This window comes from Ovis aries, chromosome 1, assembly GCF_016772045.2.
Source record: "Ovis aries strain OAR_USU_Benz2616 breed Rambouillet chromosome 1, ARS-UI_Ramb_v3.0, whole genome shotgun sequence".
In the NCBI taxonomy this organism is placed as follows: domain Eukaryota; kingdom Metazoa; phylum Chordata; class Mammalia; order Artiodactyla; family Bovidae; genus Ovis; species Ovis aries.
The window spans coordinates 34,489,836-34,508,578 of record NC_056054.1 but is presented as its reverse complement, the minus strand read 5'-3'; the positions used below and the strand labels follow the sequence as shown (position 1 = coordinate 34,508,578).

Here is an 18,743-nt window from a genome sequence, read left to right as displayed (position 1 = left end):
TAAGAGGAAAGTAGACAAGGGGGGCTGAGATTCAGGTTTGGCCAGGATTCTCTCAGTTTTAGCATTAAAATTCCTATGTCCTAGAAAACTCTGAGTACTAGGCAAAAGGGACAGCTGGTCACCCTAAGATGAGTATCACACAAATGTATAAATACAAACTGTGATAAGTGAATGAAAGAATATCAAAAGGTATTATAAGGGCTCATAAGTAAGGTACTTAATGTAACCTAGGGGTCAGATTTTTCTGAAAAAGTGATATTTGAATTAAGGTGAAAACATACACAGAAATTATTTAGATGTGAGCATATATACATCTGTATTTTGCACATATATATGTGTGTTTGTATATGTACATGATAGAGAGAGTGTTCCAGACAGAAGCAGCACACACTAAAAAGTATTCATTTTTATCACTTTGTCTTTGTCAGTGAAAATTTTATCACATGCCAGCTCTAGAAAGTACTGCCCTACTCTGCAATGCCTGAGCCACATTGGGGTGAATAAGACAGCCCATGCCCATAAGAACGTAAGCCCCGGGGTTTAGATGGGTGGATGGACACCCACCAAAGTCAAGCCATCTGTTTTCATGCCCTGCACCCCTTCCCATCCAGAATTCTTCCAGCACCATTCGACAGATGAGTTTCAGAGAGGCGGCATGTTGTCCACAGTCACAAAGGTTGTAAGTGGCTGAGGTGGGAGTCGAACCGAGGTACATACTGGCCTCAAACTCTAGGATATGCTTTTTAAAAACAAACAAAATTTGTATAAATTGCTTAGGAGGGTTTTGCATCAGTCCCGCCACCCCGGCCCCCAACTGTCCCTGCACCTCAAACCCCATGATTTAAAGATGTTTCTGTATCAGTTTTTGCCGAACTCCACTGGCAGACTAGACTCTGCTGCTCAGAAATGGCAGGTAAAGGCTCTGTCTGACTGTCTAGAATACTCTGAGTTGATTCCTGCTTGTGCTCACTCATGTGGAACGGCACACACTTCTCATTGAACATCCTGACTATGGCAAGGAAACAGATACATGTTCCCCAGAGCACCTCCAATTACTCCCAAGCTCTGGGAGAAAACAAGTAAGAGTTTGTTTAGACCGAGTGTACATTCGTGTATTTATGTATACTTTAATCCTCTGCAGTAAACCTAAATACTTCAGAAAAATTTTGTGAAAGCCCTTTCCATGCTGATGGCTATCTTGGCCTGAAGGCTGCTCTGGGACTCAAAGGGAAGGAGCACATTTTACTCCACTAATAACGGGTATCCATATAGGACACTGACTTTCCAGCAATAATGTGCTATTGGCAACAGCAACCACTACAACTGATTGGGTACTTGTTAAAGACCATATTCTAAGCACACTGCAGGAATTAAATCACTTGATCCCCACTATAACCCTAAGGGGACGATTCTATCATTACTCCTATTGTTCAGATATGTAAACTGAGGCAGAGACTGTTAAACAGCATACATGCTTATGCTCAGTTGCTCAGTCATGTCCAACTCTTTGCAATCCTGTGGACTGTGGCCCACCAGACTCCTCTGTCCATGGGATTTTTCTAGACAAGAACACTGGAGAGGGTTGCCATTTTCTCCTTCAGAGGATCTTCCTGACCCAGAGATTGAACCCACATCTCCGGTGTCTCCCACACTGGCAGGTGGATTACCACTGAGCCACCTGGGAAACCCATTAAATGGCATACACAAGGTACCCAAGGTTATAAAAACACAAAGCAGTCAGGCCCTACAGGTTCTGTATTTCTTCCTGATTTTAGGCTACCATTGCTTCTTTGAGTCCTTCATTTACCTCTAAAGGGCAGAAAGCAAGGGTCATTAGAGCCAGAAGAACCAACCTCCTGGCCTTGATGACACGTAGGATAGGGAATCTTCATGTGCAAAAGGCTTTTGATAAGTTTCCCCCTATAGACTTGTGAAGAGCAGAGGAGAAAGAAAGGATTGAGTCAAAGGCCTGTCTTCACTCTATCATGACTACCATGTTCTTAGCCAGGTGATCTTGTGAAAGGGAATCTGATTTCTGAGCCTCAGTTTCCTCAGTTCCAAAATGGGAAGAATGATATAAATGTGGTAGGACTTTCATGAAAATAAAATAAGCTGTCGCCTATAAACAGCTTATTATATGTTAAATATCATGTAAAAGTTAGTTCTTGAAGTGAGGAAGGTATGACGGGATAGTCAGGTGACTGGGACGAATGGCCATAGCTGAAAGTAACTGCTACCGTTAAGCACACATCCTGGTAACTCAGTTGGTAAAGAATCTGCCTGCAGTGCAGGAGACCTGGGTTCGATCCGTGGGTCAGGAAATCCCCTGGAAAAGGAAATGGCAACCCACTCCAGTATTCTTGCCTGGAAAATTCTACAGACAGAGGAGCTTGACAGGCTATAGTCGATGGGGTCCCAAGAGTAGGACATGACTTATCAACTAAACCACCACCACCACCATCAAGGAAGTCTCTAGATGCATTCTTGGTTTCATTCAGTCAACATTTTTAATAATGAAGTAGAAGATGAGATGGGCTTCCCAGGTGGCTCAGTGGTAAAGAATTTGCCTACCAACGCAGGAGACACAGGGGAGGCTGGTTCAATCCCTGGGTCAGGAAGATCCCCTGGAGAAGGAAATGGCAACCTGCTGTGGTATTCTTGCCTGGAGAATCCCATGGACAGAGGAGCCCGGCAGACTACAGTCCATGGAGTCACAAACAGCTGGACACGAGTTTGAGTGACTCAGCAGAGCACACAGAAGCTGATATAGAAGCAAAGGTTATCATATTTTCAGGTGGTTTAAACTTGGGAGGATTACTTATCATGAGCCATGTCCAAATTATGAGTCAAACTTACTTTAAGCAAACATTAAGCAAAATACAACTAGAAAATAGTTAACATTTATTAAATTGTAAAGTCAAAATTTTACACTTAAAAGGTACTGGTAATATTCCCTTCTGGAATATTCCTTTTAATGGGTGATGTTACATGAGCATTCAATTTAGTATGAATTGTATGGAAACCTTTGATGTATTATTTAATTATGTGTGATAGAAATAAAGTTATAAAAACCTACAATAAAACAAAATATTTGGTTGCACACTCTATGCCAGGCACTAAGATCAGCAACAAGGTTAATAAAATAATAAGGCAGAATAATAATAACAATAGAAGAAGAACAGTGAGGAAAGAGAAGGGAGGAGAGAGGAGAAGAAGGAGAATTAACAATAAGGCACAGCCCTTTTCCACAAGGTGCTCCTGGTCAGACTGGGTAGACAGAGGTGGAAATTAACAAATTACAACAAAACATGCCAAGTGCTACAGTGAGTTGGGTGAGGAGTGTGGTAGGGGCCCAAACTGCCTGGGAGAAGAGCGAGGACTTCACAGAGGTGGCCACATGGGAGCCGGGCCTTAAGGGATGGATGAATAAGTGCTTCCTTAGGTGGATAGGGAGGGTATCCCAGGTAACAAGCCTCAGAGGCATGAAGCTGTGCAAGCATCTCAATTTTTACGAGGGCTTAAAGTTCTCCACTTTACATAAAAGTTCACAAGGTCTGAAGGATGGGTATATTTTTGCAACAACATATCCTATTGCTTGTTAAAGATTCCATTTTAAAAATCCGGTGATGGGAAAAAAAGCCTCAGTGAAACCACCCTCAAAGTCAGAAAGAAGAAATAATATTATAGAAATAATAATAGTAAGTAATAAAATAGCAATTGCTAACAGTTATTGTGGGTTTATTATATGCCAGACTCTTCGAGGCACTTTACAGGCATTATCACATTTAATACTCATGACAACCCAATGAGAGAGATACTATTATTATACTTACTCCACAAATGAGGAAATCTAAGCTGAAGGAGATCAAATAACTCGTAAATAGAAAAGGAGTAACTGCAAGGTCCAGGCAGGATCTAAGCTATGATCTACCAACTTATTTTTCTCTCCAGATTATATTTTCCTTACCCATAAAATAGCCTGGACTAGAGATGTTTAATATCTCTTTTGCCTTTGAGATTCTCTGATTCCTGAAAGTTGAGTCATTCTCCCTTAGCTGGCCAATCGGAACTCTCCAGAACACTATTAATATTTCAACACAGACTCTGCCCTCACATGGCCTGGGACTCATGGGGTTGTCTGGGGTTGCTTCTTGGGGTATCTCTAAGTACCCAACTTTGCTCTACCAACTCTCTGACCTATGGCCAACATTACTGGGGGCTTCTCCAGACTGCCAACTTCATGGATTATATTCAATGGCTATTATCTAGAATAACTTACATTAGCTGGGTAAATATTCAGCACCTACTTACTGGATACACACTGACTTCAAACTACTGTTTTAAATATAAAAAGAAAGATGGGTGTTGAGAGCCATGTAAATTACATAATCCCTGTTTACAATCTAGTAGGCACTGGAGAGCAGGATGAGCTGCGTACTCAGGCATCAAGTGACTTCTGAATGCACATTTGCATTCAGACTTAAAATAATCCTATTAATACATGGAGTCAAACACACACAGTCCGTTTTATAGGTGAAGACACAAGAATGGGGACAGTAATCCCCAGAACTACGCAGGATCACAAGGCTCAGAAATGGTGGAGTTGGGATTAGAAGCCTCTCTCCATGTGCTCCTGCCTCTTTTCATGTCTGTATCCGAGCTGGCTCCAGGAGTGGATGCCACTGGCTGACTTTTCATCTATGGCTATGCTACAGTCAGCCGAGTTTCCCTGTGGTGATAAAACCCAGGCGCCTGCTCATACCTTTCTGGGGGCAGTGACTGAGTTCAGGGCAGGGAGCTGCCCCAGCAATGTCCGCTCTGCCTTCCCATCATCCCAAGCTTGGCCTAAGCCTCTGGCAGGGGCAGGGGGCAGGCTGCAGGCGCCAGTGGTCCTGGGAGGGAACAGGAGGTTTTGTTTTGAGTGCCTCCAGCCAGGTTGGGAATGTAAGAGGGTAGCCGCAGGCATGTGTGGGACTGGGTATTTCCGTGGTGGCTCATCTCTCCCTCCAAATGGACTGTGCTATCGTCTTACTAGAAAAAAACCATTTATACACATTCCAGCCAGCTCCCAGCTCACTACACAGTACAAAAAAAGAGCACAGAGAATTCTGTTTATGAATGGGGGCTCTTAGCATTCACCTCTATTTTTGCACTTCTCAGGCTGAATTGCAATGAGCCTCTCCTACAAAATGGTGAGGAACCATGTGTTATCTTGAAGGTAGTAAATAAACATGGTTTGGTAATATGAGCATAGACCTTGGAGTCAGGAAAAGAGTTGTTAGATGCTCAGTTGTGTCTGACTCTTTGTGACCCCAGGGACTGCAGCCTGCCAGGCTCCTCTGTCCACCAAATTCTTCAGGCAAGCATAGTGGAATTCTGACCCAGGGATCGAACCCAGGTCTCCTGCCTTGCTGGTAGATTCTTTACCAAAAGCTGGCTGTCAGTTATGGTTGGGTTGCTTCCTAGCCATGAACCTCTGAATCCCTTTGAGTCCCTTTCCTCAATTATCAATTCAGCACAGTTTAGTTCAGTTCAGTCGCTCAGTCGTGTCTGATGGGGATAATTCCAGATCCTATCCCTCATCAGCTCCATCTCTCTGGTGGGCTCTTCTTCCTCCTTCCTCCTGGATTTGTCTCACTCACCACATCTCTCAGGGTCAGCTCACTCTCATGTAGTTATGACAATTTTTACGCTGCTGAGTTTCAAATTTTTATTCCAAATGTAGACCTCTCTCCTGAGTTCCATATAGGACATTTGACCCAAATGTCTAATCAAATGTCCAATATAGATAGACTTTGTCATTCTTCCTCCTAGGGCTCCTCCTGTTCTGGGGTCTCTGTCTTACAACATGGTACCCTATTTACTCAACCAGCAGAATATCATTCTTGACTTCTTCATCTCACTCATTGCTCCACGTTAGGTCGCATGTACGGTCAACTCTATTTTCAAATGGAAACCTTTATGTTTCTCCCCACTGCCATCACATTAGTCAGTCCTTTACCTTTTCTTGCTTGGGTTCTTGAAACAGCAACTAAACTGGTTTATTTGCCTCAAATATTGTCCTCCTCCCTGCAATCTGCAAGCCCCATCAGAGACTAACTTCCATACCTGCAGCCCAGTGGTCTTTCCAATAGACAAACATAATTCTATCACTTCCTTTATTTACATCCTTTAGACATTGATCAGACATTCCCACCTCTCTGACCTGATCTATGTATGATTTGGCCAAATAGACCTTTGGTACATGTGGTCATTTCTCCCACTCTTTGCCCTATCATTTTTATTTTTTACTGCAGTAAGCTCATCACAGCATAGAAATTCCACAAGTGAGCCATTTTCTTTCTCATCTCTGAATCTTCATCAATTCTCCTCTCTCTTTCTAAAAGGCAGCCCTAGGACTTCCCAGGAGTCCAGTGTTTGAGACTGTGCTTCCAATGCACAAGGTGCTGATTCAATCCCTGGTTGGGGAACTAAGATCCCACAGGCTGTGGGGCACGGCCAAAAAAAGAAAAGAAAAGAAAAGAAAACCTCACTGCTTATTTGAAATACACATTAAAAAAGAAAAAAAAAGAAAAGAAAAAAGGGCAGCCCCTCTCACCTTCCTGACTAACTCTAAAATGTCCTTTTGTAAGACTGTTCCATATTACCTTTACCTGCTCCGGGAAACCTTCTCTGAACTCCGACTTTTCTCCTAGTTCCCAGGTGGGTGTGCCTCCTTGTATCTTCCCTTAGCCCTCAGTACTTCCATGATGTAGGCAATTCTAACATTACATGTGTAAATGTGTATACTGAGGTCTATAAATACACACATAATATGTACTTATATCTACAGAGTATGCTTTGTAAATGAAATCATCACACATATGCAAGAAATGGCTAAAATTACTATTAATTTATTCATAGTTTTAATAAATTTACTAATAATTAATTATTATTAATTATCCCACCTGCATTACAAACAACCATAGAATAAAAAACATATCCAATCACTGTAAGTGACCTGTGGCTAATAAACCTCAGGCCTGCCAAGTTTTCCTCTCCTCTATTTGGAGGTTTTGGAAAGGTTCAGAGTCCTCCAATAAAGTCTGCCTTTCCTAGAAACTCAATCCCTTTATTTCAATTGGAGCAAAACAAGAACACACAAAATCCATTCATAGATGTCTTCTGGGGCTTAGTAGTCTGAGTGGGCAGGTGGGGAGGGCACTGGGCCGGTGTGTTCCCCAACCAAATGGTCCCCAATTTGGGGATGGAGGGAGGCTGCCAGATATTGCCTGGAATGTCCTGAATTATTTGCAAAGGATTCTGGACCCTTTAAACCTCCTTCTTCATCATCTGGAAACCGGTATGTGATCACAACAGCAATGTCATTCATCTGCTTCTTATCCACTCACATTGAACACACCCAAAGTTGACTGCAAGAGAGACTGAATAGCTAAGAAGACTTTGGGATCCTCCTGAAGTTCCAAAGTTGACTGCAAGAGAGACTGAGTAGCCAAGAAGACTTTGGGATCCTCCTGAAGTTCCAAAGTTGACTGCAAGAGACTGAATAGCCAAGAAGACTTTGGGGGTCCTCCTGAAGTTGCCCCAGCTTCCTTTCCCCTGCAGACCAGAAGCCACACTCAACCTTCTCTGTAAAAATGCCTGATGTGCTCCAGGGAGCTCAGAAGGGCTTCAACTTCGGAAGCTTTGAGAGCTGTGTGACCCCAAAGATGTAAAATCATATCTGGCCTCTTTTTCACAGCCCATACAGTCTGTGGTGGGTAAACCACAGTTTCTTCTGTAATGGGGGAGGGGCCACCGGGGAGTGGGGGAGGGAGCTAAAGAGGAGGAGGGGTGCTCCGTGTGCACAGTATTTATCCATCAGACAGATTCTTAGCTCTGTTGCTCTGATGTTACATAGTGAACTGGACCCTCAGAATCAGAACTGTATTTTCTATTTTTGTCACACCCCCCATGAATGAGCACAGCGCTATTAAGCGGTTCTCAAATACGGTTCAACCAATGCTCTTTTGATTCCAAATTAGCTGCTACATAAAGCAGCTCCCCCTTACAGAATTTCAGTTCAGTTCAGTTCAGTCGCTCAGTCGTGTCCAACTATTTGTGACCCCATGAACTGCAGCACACCAGGCCTCCCTGTCCATCACCAACTCCCGGAGTTTACTCAGACTCATGTCCATTGAGTCGGTGATGCCATCCAGCCATCTCATCCTCTGTTGTCCCCTTCTCCTCCTGCCCCCAATCCCTCCCAGCATCAGAGTCTTTTCAAATGAGTCAACTCTTCGCATGAGGTGGCCAAAGTATAGAATTTAGAAAGAGACACATGTACCCCAATGTTCATCGCAGCACAGTTTATAATAGCCAGGACATGGAAACAACCTAGATGTCCATCAGCAGATGAATGGATAAGAAAGCTGCGGTACATATACACAATGGAGTATTACTCAGCCGTTAAAAAGAATTCATTTGAATCAGTTCTGATGAGATGGATGAAACTGGAGCCAATTATACAGAGTGAAGTAAGCCAGAAAGAAAAACACCAATACAGTATACTAACACATATATATGGAATTTAGGAAGATGGCAATGACGACCCTGTATGCAAGACAGGAAAAAAGACACAGATGTGTATAACGGACTTTTGGACTCAGAGGGAGAGGGAGAGGGTGGGATGATTTGGGAGAATGGGAATTCTAACATGTAGACTATCATGTAAGAATTGAATCGCCAGTCTATGTCTGACGTAGGGGGCAGCATGCTTGGGGCTGGTGCATGGGGATGACCCAGAGAGATGTTGTGGGGAGGGAGGTGGGAGGGGGGGTCATGTTTGGGAACGCATGTAAGAATTAAAGATTTTAGAATTTAAAAAATAAAAAAAAAATAAAAAAAATAAATAAAAAAAATTAAAAAAAAAATAAAAAGGTGCCCATAACAGAGAAGCAGAAATATATGATATCTCTTCTATGCAGAATCTAAAAAGAAATTATATAAATGAACCTACTTATAAAACAGACAGACTCACAGACTTAGAGAATGAACTTATGGTTGCGGGAGTAAGGATGGGGGAAGGGATAATTAGGGAGTTTGGGACGGACATGTACGCACTGCTATATTTAAAATGGATAACCAGTTAGGTCCTCCTGTATAGCACAAGGAATTCTGCCCAATCTTATGTGGCAGTCTGGATGGGAGGGGAGTTTGGGGGAGAATGGATACATGTATATGTATGGCTGAGTCCCTTGGCTACCCACCTGAAGCTATCACAACATTGTTAATTGGCTATACGCCAGTATAAAATAAAAAGCTTAAAGGAAAAAAAAAGTTATAGCAAGGGGTCTAAAATGATGCGAGTAGTTTCATAGCTGAGGCTGAGCAAATCAGCAGGTCCAGAGGGGGATGACACAGCCTTTTCCCTTGTGACAGACCCTTGGCACCTGTGACACAGCGCCTCCATCAGACGTGCTCTGACTCTGCCTGCTAAGTTGTGGACATTTCTCTCCCAACCCTGCTCCTGATCTCTTTCTGCATGTCCCTTATTAAGACTGTGGTCTAGCCTCAGCTATCTCATAAATCTGACCATGGACTCTGCTTTTCTGGTTTAATAGTCAATGTTCTGTCTTAACTTGCTGTGTGACCTAGCCCCTTGGGGGTGGTCATCTGAAAAATGGGGTGCAGAGGACTGCTTTTTACAGATTTGTAAAGATTAAATGTGCCACAGTCTATTATAGGCATTGGTGCCGTGCCTGGTACATTCAGTGACCCAGGGAAATGAAGCCTGTATTAATATCATCACCTCCATACCAGCCAAAGTGTACTTCTTATTTATGGATTGGCATACACATGGGCGTTTAATTTTAAAATGTATGATCTGACATGCTCTTGAATAGAATGCTAAAGTAGGGTACAGAAGTTGCCCTGGCTCTAGAGAAGGGAACGTAAGATAAGAAGCAAACTCTCACTCGGATGAGTTGTTCTATTGGCAAGATCTGTCACTCGGATTAAACACAATTGAGGCTTTACCCTGGTAAAAGCATATAATATAGAGGCAAAGAGAGCCTTGGCTGATTTATATTGGAGCTTCTATTGATAAAAGAATTTCTGTGCATATGCATCAGTTATTGCCTTTTGGAAGTGCTCCCCAGACACCCCACTCCTGCTAATCAGGGGATACTCAGGAACTTGAGCCATGTCCATGCAAGTCTAGACCTGAAGAATCCTCCTCTGCAGAATTTTCTCTCCATTTATGGCCTCACAGAAGATAAAGCCAGAAGAGAAACTAAAAACTATCCATATTTATATGACACTTCCCTCAATGAGTAACTACAAAAGTATTATAAACAGAGTTTATTCAAAACTCAGGGTGAAGGGGTTTATCCCTTACATTTTCTCTGTAACAAGAGACTGGGAACATGAAAACATAGTGACGGCTGGATGGAGGTGAGGAGAAAGAAGATGGGGAGAAATGGCGTGAAACCCAGCCTTCTCTGGCTACCAGCATGTCTGGAGCAGACAAGTGATCATGGCCCTCTGTCCTGCCATTTCTGGAGCAGGCATCCAGCGTGCTGAAGAGTCACTGTCTTCAAATGCAGTGACATGCCCTGAGAGGTCTCTGTCATCTGATGGGGGTGGGGGCACTTTCGCCTATATCCCAAGACGCTGGGATGGCCTGTGCTGTATGTGATTCTAATGGGAAAGGGAGCTGTGCTTTACAGATGCTAACTTAAGTTCCCAGCTTCCAAAAGGCAGAATCAGGATTTAGACTCAGATGGGATGTAAGAGTCCCTAACTTTTCTGAGACATTGTTTTAGAGGAAAAAGGTTGTAAGAACACAGTAGACAGAGAGCCCTCTCTTCCGTATTTGGTCTGGAGCAAGCCCGGTGCCTTCTGGACCTTGAATGGAATATGTACCTTGCAAATTCAACAGGCATGATGAGATTTTCCTATATTGGGGAGAGAAAGAGAAAAAAAAGAGAGAGAGAGAACCCACACATTCCAGAGTATTTTTTTCCTCCTCTCTATGTTCTCAGTTGTGTTTGACTCTTTGCGACCCCAAGGACTGTAGCCGCCAGGCTCCTCTGTCCATGGGATTCTCAAGGCAAGAATGCTAGAGTGGGTTGCCATTTCCTCCTCCAGGGGAACTTCCCCACCCAGGGATCGAACCTGCATGTCCATCGTCTCCTGCATTGCAGGCGGACTCTTTACTACTGAGCCACCAGGGAAGCCTTCGATCTATTCTCAATAGCAATTCTTTAAGAATATTAAGGGAGTCTCATGTTTAGATAAAAAGAAATTACTTAATAAAATGCTTTCCTATTTAAATGAGATCTTATAAAAGAGAAATGGCTTGTACCACAGAGGCAAGGGAACTAAAGAAGAAAAGATGCTGGATGCTCAGAGGGGAAGTTGATTGAAGGGGTGTGCCCTCTGCCTGTACTCTTATAAAAGACCACACTAATATAGGCGATATGTAAACACTGCAGAACAATCAGAAACAAATGAAAGGAGGGCTGCAGAGTAACAAAGTTCAGCTGTGGGCAATGGCCAGGAGGCAGCTTTTGTTATGCACAGATCTTCTGCATGTGAGGCATGCCAGATTTCAACTAGGCTGTAGGCTAGTTAGCGTATGAGAATGGATCAGGGCCCATCTGGATTTCCTTAGGAAAAAAGCATGGGGGAGTGGGTAGAAAAAGAGAAAAAAGGCAGGTATCTGCAAAATATAAAATAAATGACCTGATGTAGGTCAGGGTTACAGTTCTGGAAGAGTGGTTTAAATAAAGTTTCTGTGTTATAGATCAGTCATGTATTTAGCCTGTGATAAGTCGGGTCTGACTCTTTGTGACCCCATGGACTGTAGTCTGCCAGGCTCCTCTGTTCATGGGATTTTCCAAGCAAAGAATCCTGGAGTGGGTTGCTATTTCCTTCTTCAGGGATCTTCCTTACTTAGGGATAGAACCTGTGTCTCTTGGATTGGCGGGTGGAATCTTTACCACTGAGCTACCTGGAAAGCATATTTAGCTCACAATGTAACAAAGACAATTACTGGGTTGGCCAAGAAGTTTGTTCTGGTTTTTCCATTACATTTTATGGAAAAATGAAATTATTGGCCAACTCAATACAATGGTGTATATATATTATATATATATATGTATATTGTGTGTGTGTTTAAAGGCACTGCAAATAAACACAGGGGAAAAGGGAAGGGAAGACGGCTAACATTTGCCAAACAGTTACTATGTCTGATGGTTTTTACATGTTTATAGATTTTCTTTGATTTACAGAGGGCCTCCCTGGTGTCTCAGACAGTAAAAGCATCCGCCTACAACGCGGGAGACCAGGGTTTGATCCCTGCGTAGGTAAGGTCCCCTGGAGAAGGAAATGGCAACCCCCTCCAGTACTCTTGCCTGGAAAAGCCCATGGATGGAGGAACCTGGTAGGTTACAGTCCATGGGGTTGCAAAGAGTACGACATGACTGAGTGACTTCACTTTGATTTACAGATGAAGAAACCATAGCTCACAAAATTCAAAGCCCTGTTCACGGCCACACAGGTACCAAGGGGCAGAAAGGGGATTGGTCTGGGTCTGTCTAACTCCAAAAGCCATGCTCTTCCTACTATAGCTGGCTTCTTCTTGGCTGTCTGGGAACCAGAAGAGTCAAATGGATATAAGAGGGTCAGTGGAAGCAGCCCTTCCCATTCTGGGTATGAGCCGGGGCTGTGGGTTTACAGAGAGGGGCCCTTGGTGCTTGCAAGGATAAGGGCACTGCCTAAGGGTTCCCTTAATGAGCAAACCTAAGCCTGGGTTCTGGAGCTCAGTGTGCTTCCCGAGGGTCCTGCTTCTCTCTCTCCACTCATCATGCAGCAATCAGAGATAAGATTAAATGAAACTGGCCACCAGGGCCAGCCTGGCTTCCAGGATGTGTGAATTCCGGCAGAACGCTCTGTGTGTTGATACCCTGTGTGTGTGGTGTGGGCTTATTCGCCATTGCCCTAGCAATCTGAGAATCTGGCTCTCACCTGAGGGACAGATGTCAGGGTAAGGAGTCAGAGCTATTTTTCCACTTCACTGGCAGGCTGTTGGAGGGTGGTGACTGAGCACACAGCCATGGTGGGAGGAGACACTCCTTGACCCTCCACACTGGCCTCTGGGGGATACAGAGAGGGGAGCGCTGGTCAATGGGGTCTGAGGCTGGTGAGACTCCTTCCTCAGGGCCAAATAGTGCCATAAAGAAGAGGATTTCGGTTGAGCCAGGTAGGGAGTTAAAACTTGTACAATGAGTTATTAAAGTGAAAAGTGTTAGTAGCTCAGTTGTGTCTGACTCTGTGACCCCCTGGCTCTATGATGACCAGGCTCTTCTGTCCATGGAATTTTTTAGACAAGAATACTGGAATAGGTAGCCATTCCCCTAGGGGATCTTCCTGACCCAGGAATCAAACCCAGGTCTCCCTCATTGCACGCAGGTTCTTTACCAAGTTATGAGACTCTGGTGAATCCTGGTTTCTCCCATGTCGGTGACAGACAAGAGTATTTACCTTCCAGAAGGTTCAGGAATATTAGAGGCAACAGAGAGAAAACCCTGAGATAGTGCCTGCACACAGTAAATAATCAACAAGTGATAGCTGATTATTTAACTTCCTGATCCAGGAAATGTTAAGCCAGGCAATGTTTAATCTACATTTTTCTGAGTGAAGAGAGCAGACTAGCCTGGTTAATCCCGCTTAGGTGCAAATAACTGAGATGCTGGCAGAGGGTGTGAATGGCTGGAGATACAGTAGGGTTTGGGTGGAAGGAATGTGGGTCTCATTTGTTTTTAGCCAGACCTTGAGGATGGCTTGGATCTCAAGTTGTGTCCCTAATGGGTTGATGGTAAAAAAAAAAAAACAACAAAAAACAAAAAACAAAAAAACCCAACTAATGTTCACACTTGAGGCATTTCTGTTAATCGAGGCTCTGCACTCATCTGTGAAGAGCTTCCGCAGCTGCCTTCTAGAGCTGGGGCTATGAGCTGTGACTGTGCATGCAAAGCGCCTCATGTGGTTTCTGACCCCCAGCAGGTCCCTAAGACAGGGGAATAGAGGAGGGCTCAGGCAACATCTCGGGCCTCTGTGGAATCAAGATTCTCTGAAACAGAGACACTTCACACACTGCTTCAGCAAACATTTAATTGAGCACCTACTATGTGTCAGGCCCTGGAGAAATAAAGATGAAAAAAATTCTGTCCTTGTCCTAGTTCTCAGTGTCGTCATGGTGTCCAACAGCTAATCCCCCAATGGCAAGAGACTCTGATAAACTTTTCAATAAAGGCGTAAGTTCTTAGCATAATAATGGCTTGAAGAAGCTGTTATGGTTTGGCTAGAGTGTGGACTATATAGTAATAATAACAAAAATCATACAAATGTTGAATTGGCACAAGGTGTGAGCAAAAGACTGTGTTAGTGGCTTTATCTGCACTATCTCACATAGTAATTATTACAGGCCTGTAAGATATCTATCTGTATTCCCATTTTACAGATGAAGGAACTGAGGCTCAGCAGGGTTAAATATCTTGCCCAACATCAGGCCGCCATGGAGGAGGACAAGAAAATATTAAATGTCAGACCTATGAGTAGACAGCAGGCAGAGGTCGGATGATGAGAGCCTTTTCACGACATGCTGAAGAGCAGAGACTTTTTTTCTTGCAGACAATAGGGGAAATATGTTCCCAGTTTCTGTGTTGGTTACTTTGCAGCTGGAAGTCCACAAGCCCACTGCTTCCCCATCTCAAGTACATATTCGGGATTAACAGAGGCCAAACTTGCACAGTGGTTCCGTTTGGTTTGTTTTGGTTCACAACTGAATGCATAAGAATGATAATTGTCTGTTATGTGGTCCGAAAGTTCCTGCGGTCACAGTCTACGTAAGTGTCCACACAGAGCCCGGCCTTCCCTGGTCTCAGGAGTCTCCAAGCTCTGGATCGGCCTCCTGGTGCGTAAAGATATGTGGTTTCTTCTACTTTGCTGAGTCAACAGCTCTAGGCAGGGGAACAGAGGCGTTGCCTCAAATACATTTCCCCAGAAAGTCCTTCACCTCATTTAATCCATCTACTCTTCCCAAACTGTGCTCTTTACCACCTTCTGCCACTCCATTCTTCAAATGTTTCAGACCTGCTACTTTGACCATGGACCTTTAAACCACCTGACCAGCCCAAGCTAGAAAACCCAAAACATAAATGTGAGCCTTGGACCGCTCAAAACGGATGGGGGCTGTCAGCCCTTCAGACCTACTTCTGTCCTGATTTAGGGAACATTTTGCCCAAGACCTTCATCTCCATCTCTCACTCATGACACACCCGATCTCCAGGTTCTGGCCTTTGAATTTAGTCTAAATCCTGACTGCTCTTGGCGATGTTGGCTGAGAAGGCCTCCCCAGCTCTCCCTGCTCTGAAAGCAGTTTTTCCCTTAGTGGCAGTAAAGAGCAGATACTATGAGACCATCAGATCTGGGTGAGGAAGGGGCACTTCCCATGCCAGAAGTTCTTAGTGCAGCACCCAGGCACAGGGGACACTAGGAAATCATTGTAGCATTATGGAATGGTGGGTTTCTTTGGATCCTCAAGACTAGGAGAGCCCTCAGGAATACCTTCAAGATACCAAGATGAGCATTCAACACCACCATATCTCCAAGGCTAGTCCCATTTCCAACCTAAGTGAATAATTGTTTAATTAAAAATTCATCAAAAGCCAGCTGGGTCAGGGTTGTAGCAGGCACTCATGATACAGAAATGAACAGGCTGCAATACTGGCCCTTGAGTAATTTACACCACTGAGCAAAGCTGAGGTATACCCAGCTAACAACAAACAAACAACACAACAAGCACTCTGATGAAGGTACGTACTATCGGGGCATGCAGATATCCCACCTAGTGGAGTCTGAAAGCTTCCAGAAAGAGATGATGTCTGAACTAAGATATGACAGCGAAGTGGCAATTAACCAGGAGGAGTGGGAAAGGGCTGCTGAAAGGGGGAAGGAGGGGAAACAGGGAGTACAGCACCGCAGGGTTGTAGGAGTAGAAGGGAAAGGAGAAGCTGTGTAATGTGGGGTCAGAAAGGTCAACATGGGCCGCTCCGTGCACAGGGTCACAGAACTTGCCAAGAACTTCGGGTGCTGACTGTTGGCGGGTCAGAAGGGGAAGGATCATACGATTCCAGCTGGTAAAGGAGATGGTGGCCAAGACCTCTGTCCTCTCTGGGACTCCACTTTGCCATCTGTAAATGAGAGAACCCAACTGGATGATCTTTAAAGTTCCTTCTGGGTCCCTTATTCTGATTCTTCTCTGAATGGATGATCACAGTTCTAGAAATATTTTTCACGCTGTTATAGAGATGGTAGCTAAATCTTACTAATGGGCACCTGAAAGATCTTTTAAGCTCCAAAGGAAGGGAGAAAGAACATAGTATTTGGCTCTCGATGACCTGAGCTCAGACACCTGCGCTACCGACTGACTGCATGACTGGGTAAATCACTCACATTGATGTTCACTTTCATCTGTAAGAGGGACAGCAATGCTTTAGAGGGTTACTACAAGGAATAAAGAACACCAAATACTTCAAAATACCTGGCACATAGCAGTTACTCAAGAAATGTCCACTATTAATGGGACACGGCAGACTGGAGCTCAGTATATGCTAGACCTTGAGCATCAGAGATGAATGAGCCACCATCATGTTCCTTGGGAGCTCAAGGACTAAGTTTGGGAGCTCAAGGGCTAGTGGCAGAGACACCCATTTGCTGTATTTTTTTTTTAACTTTTTATTTTGTATTGGAATATAGCTGATCAACAATGTGAGTTTCAAGTGAACAACAAAGGGACTCAGCCATATATACGTGTATCCATTCTCCCCCAAACTCCTCTCTCATTTAGGCTGCCACATAACACTGAGCAGAATTCCCTGTGTTATACAGTAGGTCCTTGTTGGTCTTCCATTTTGAATAAAGCAGTGTGTACATGTCCATCCCCAACTCCCTAACTCTCTCGCTCTACCTCCCCTGGCGACCACAAGTTCATTTTCTAAGTCTGTGAATTTGTTTCTGTTTTGTAAGTAAGTTCATTTGTATCATTTCTTTTTAGATTCCACTTATAAGGGATGTTATGCAATACTTCTTCTCTGTCTGACTGACTTCACTCAGTATGACAGTCTCTAGCTCCATCCCTGTTGCTGCAGATGGCAACATCTCACGCTTTTTAATGGCTAATATTCCACTGTATATATGCACCACATCTTCTTTATCCATGCCTCTGTTGCCATGTGCTACTTCATACAATAAAATGAATGCAATGACAGTCATAAGAATAAAGTGCTATGGCAACACAAACAAACTTGAGACGACTTTTGCCTGGGATCATGGGAGGAGGCCCAGGTATTAGAGATGAGGCACTAGTTGAGCTGGTGACCAATAGTAGATAAACAAGCTGTTTAATCTACTATTTAACATATCTCATTCCATAGAGGTTGTGAGAGAATTTATCTCCAAGTCTAATGTTGTCTATTCTAGAGGTTCTCAACAAGGGATTCTAATGAAATTCCTTCTCATGCAAATGACCTCAGGGAATAAAAACAGGGAGGAAGTTAAAAAAAAACAAAACCCTGAGAAAAAGCATAAGTCATCTGTAAATTTTTAACTTCCAGTTTCATCATGAAATATCACCATCTTCTTGGCCAAAAACTTAATGGGATCTTACTAGGGAGGCACTGAGCTAAAGTGATTGACCAGCCTCATCTCCCAAACCATTTCAGGGAAGACAGAAAATGATTTCATGTGCTCAATGACCCAATGTCATTTCCCCCATGCACAAATTAATACGTCTTAAAATTACTCAGTGAATTAAAATTATTAAAATAGTTAACAAAAACTAAAGTTTCTAAACTTTCATTTTTATAGGGTTTCTAAATAAAAGCAAATTGTCTACTTGAAAAAAAAAATAGATGACACGCTTACCAAAGTCATTACTGACAGACACCATTTTGCTTTATAATATGAATGGTTGGAGGCTCACAGTTGGGGGCATTTCAGCTGTTCCATAGGCCAAGTGAGAGAAAAATTCCTTACTTAGCATGGTCACAGGGCAGGCCAGTCAGTGGAAGAGATGGGCTTTCTCCTTGACTAGTAAATGAAAGAAGCTTGAAAAAAATGACGGACATAAAACGTGTGCTTGGGACTTTCTTATGATGAAGAAGTGAAGAGAACAAATAAGGAGGAAGAGGGGGAAGAGGAAAAAGAGAAAGAGAACGCAGAAAGCTGAGGGATTAGAAAGTCTATATTTAGGATTTATCCTGCTGTATGGAATTCAAAGACAGCTATCTATAATTCTACAACATGAGAAGGACCTGTGGTTGTTGAATGAGTCATCTCTAAAATCTAAACACTGAGAAAGAACACAAGCTCTTTTAGTGGTAAACAGCCTGAACTTGATTAAAGTGAAATATAACCGAGAGCTTAGAGTTCGGCAGGGTGTGATGACATCTGACTAGGGCACCAGCACAGAGAGGGTGGTATGGGAATAGGGTCTCAAAGGATGCACGAGATTTTAGCAGGTTCATTGGGGTGGGAGAAAGGAAGAAAGAAAGGAAGGGAAAGAGAAATTTTTTTGCCTGAAGAAACAGAATATGGAAAGGCCAGAGAAAGTCAGGAAACATTCCTTAAAAAAAAAAAAAACGAAACAGACAAACAAAAAAAAATTGTTTCTGAGACTGGACTCTAGAAAAAATAAT

At 43.4% G+C, this 18,743-nt stretch overlaps 1 protein-coding gene and 1 long non-coding RNA gene across 19 annotated transcripts in view; one reads left to right on the top strand and one right to left on the bottom strand.

The window, feature by feature from the left end:
- The window catches only part of FGGY (FGGY carbohydrate kinase domain containing), a 625,499-nt gene that overhangs the window by 163,855 nt on the left and 442,901 nt on the right, over positions 1 to 18,743 (bottom strand). The window lies entirely within an intron of this gene.
- LOC114115024 (uncharacterized) lies at positions 13,149 to 17,884 on the top strand. The gene is made up of 2 exons (XR_003589532.3): positions 13,149 to 13,246; positions 14,507 to 17,884. It is a non-coding gene; the product is annotated as an uncharacterized LOC114115024 (long non-coding RNA).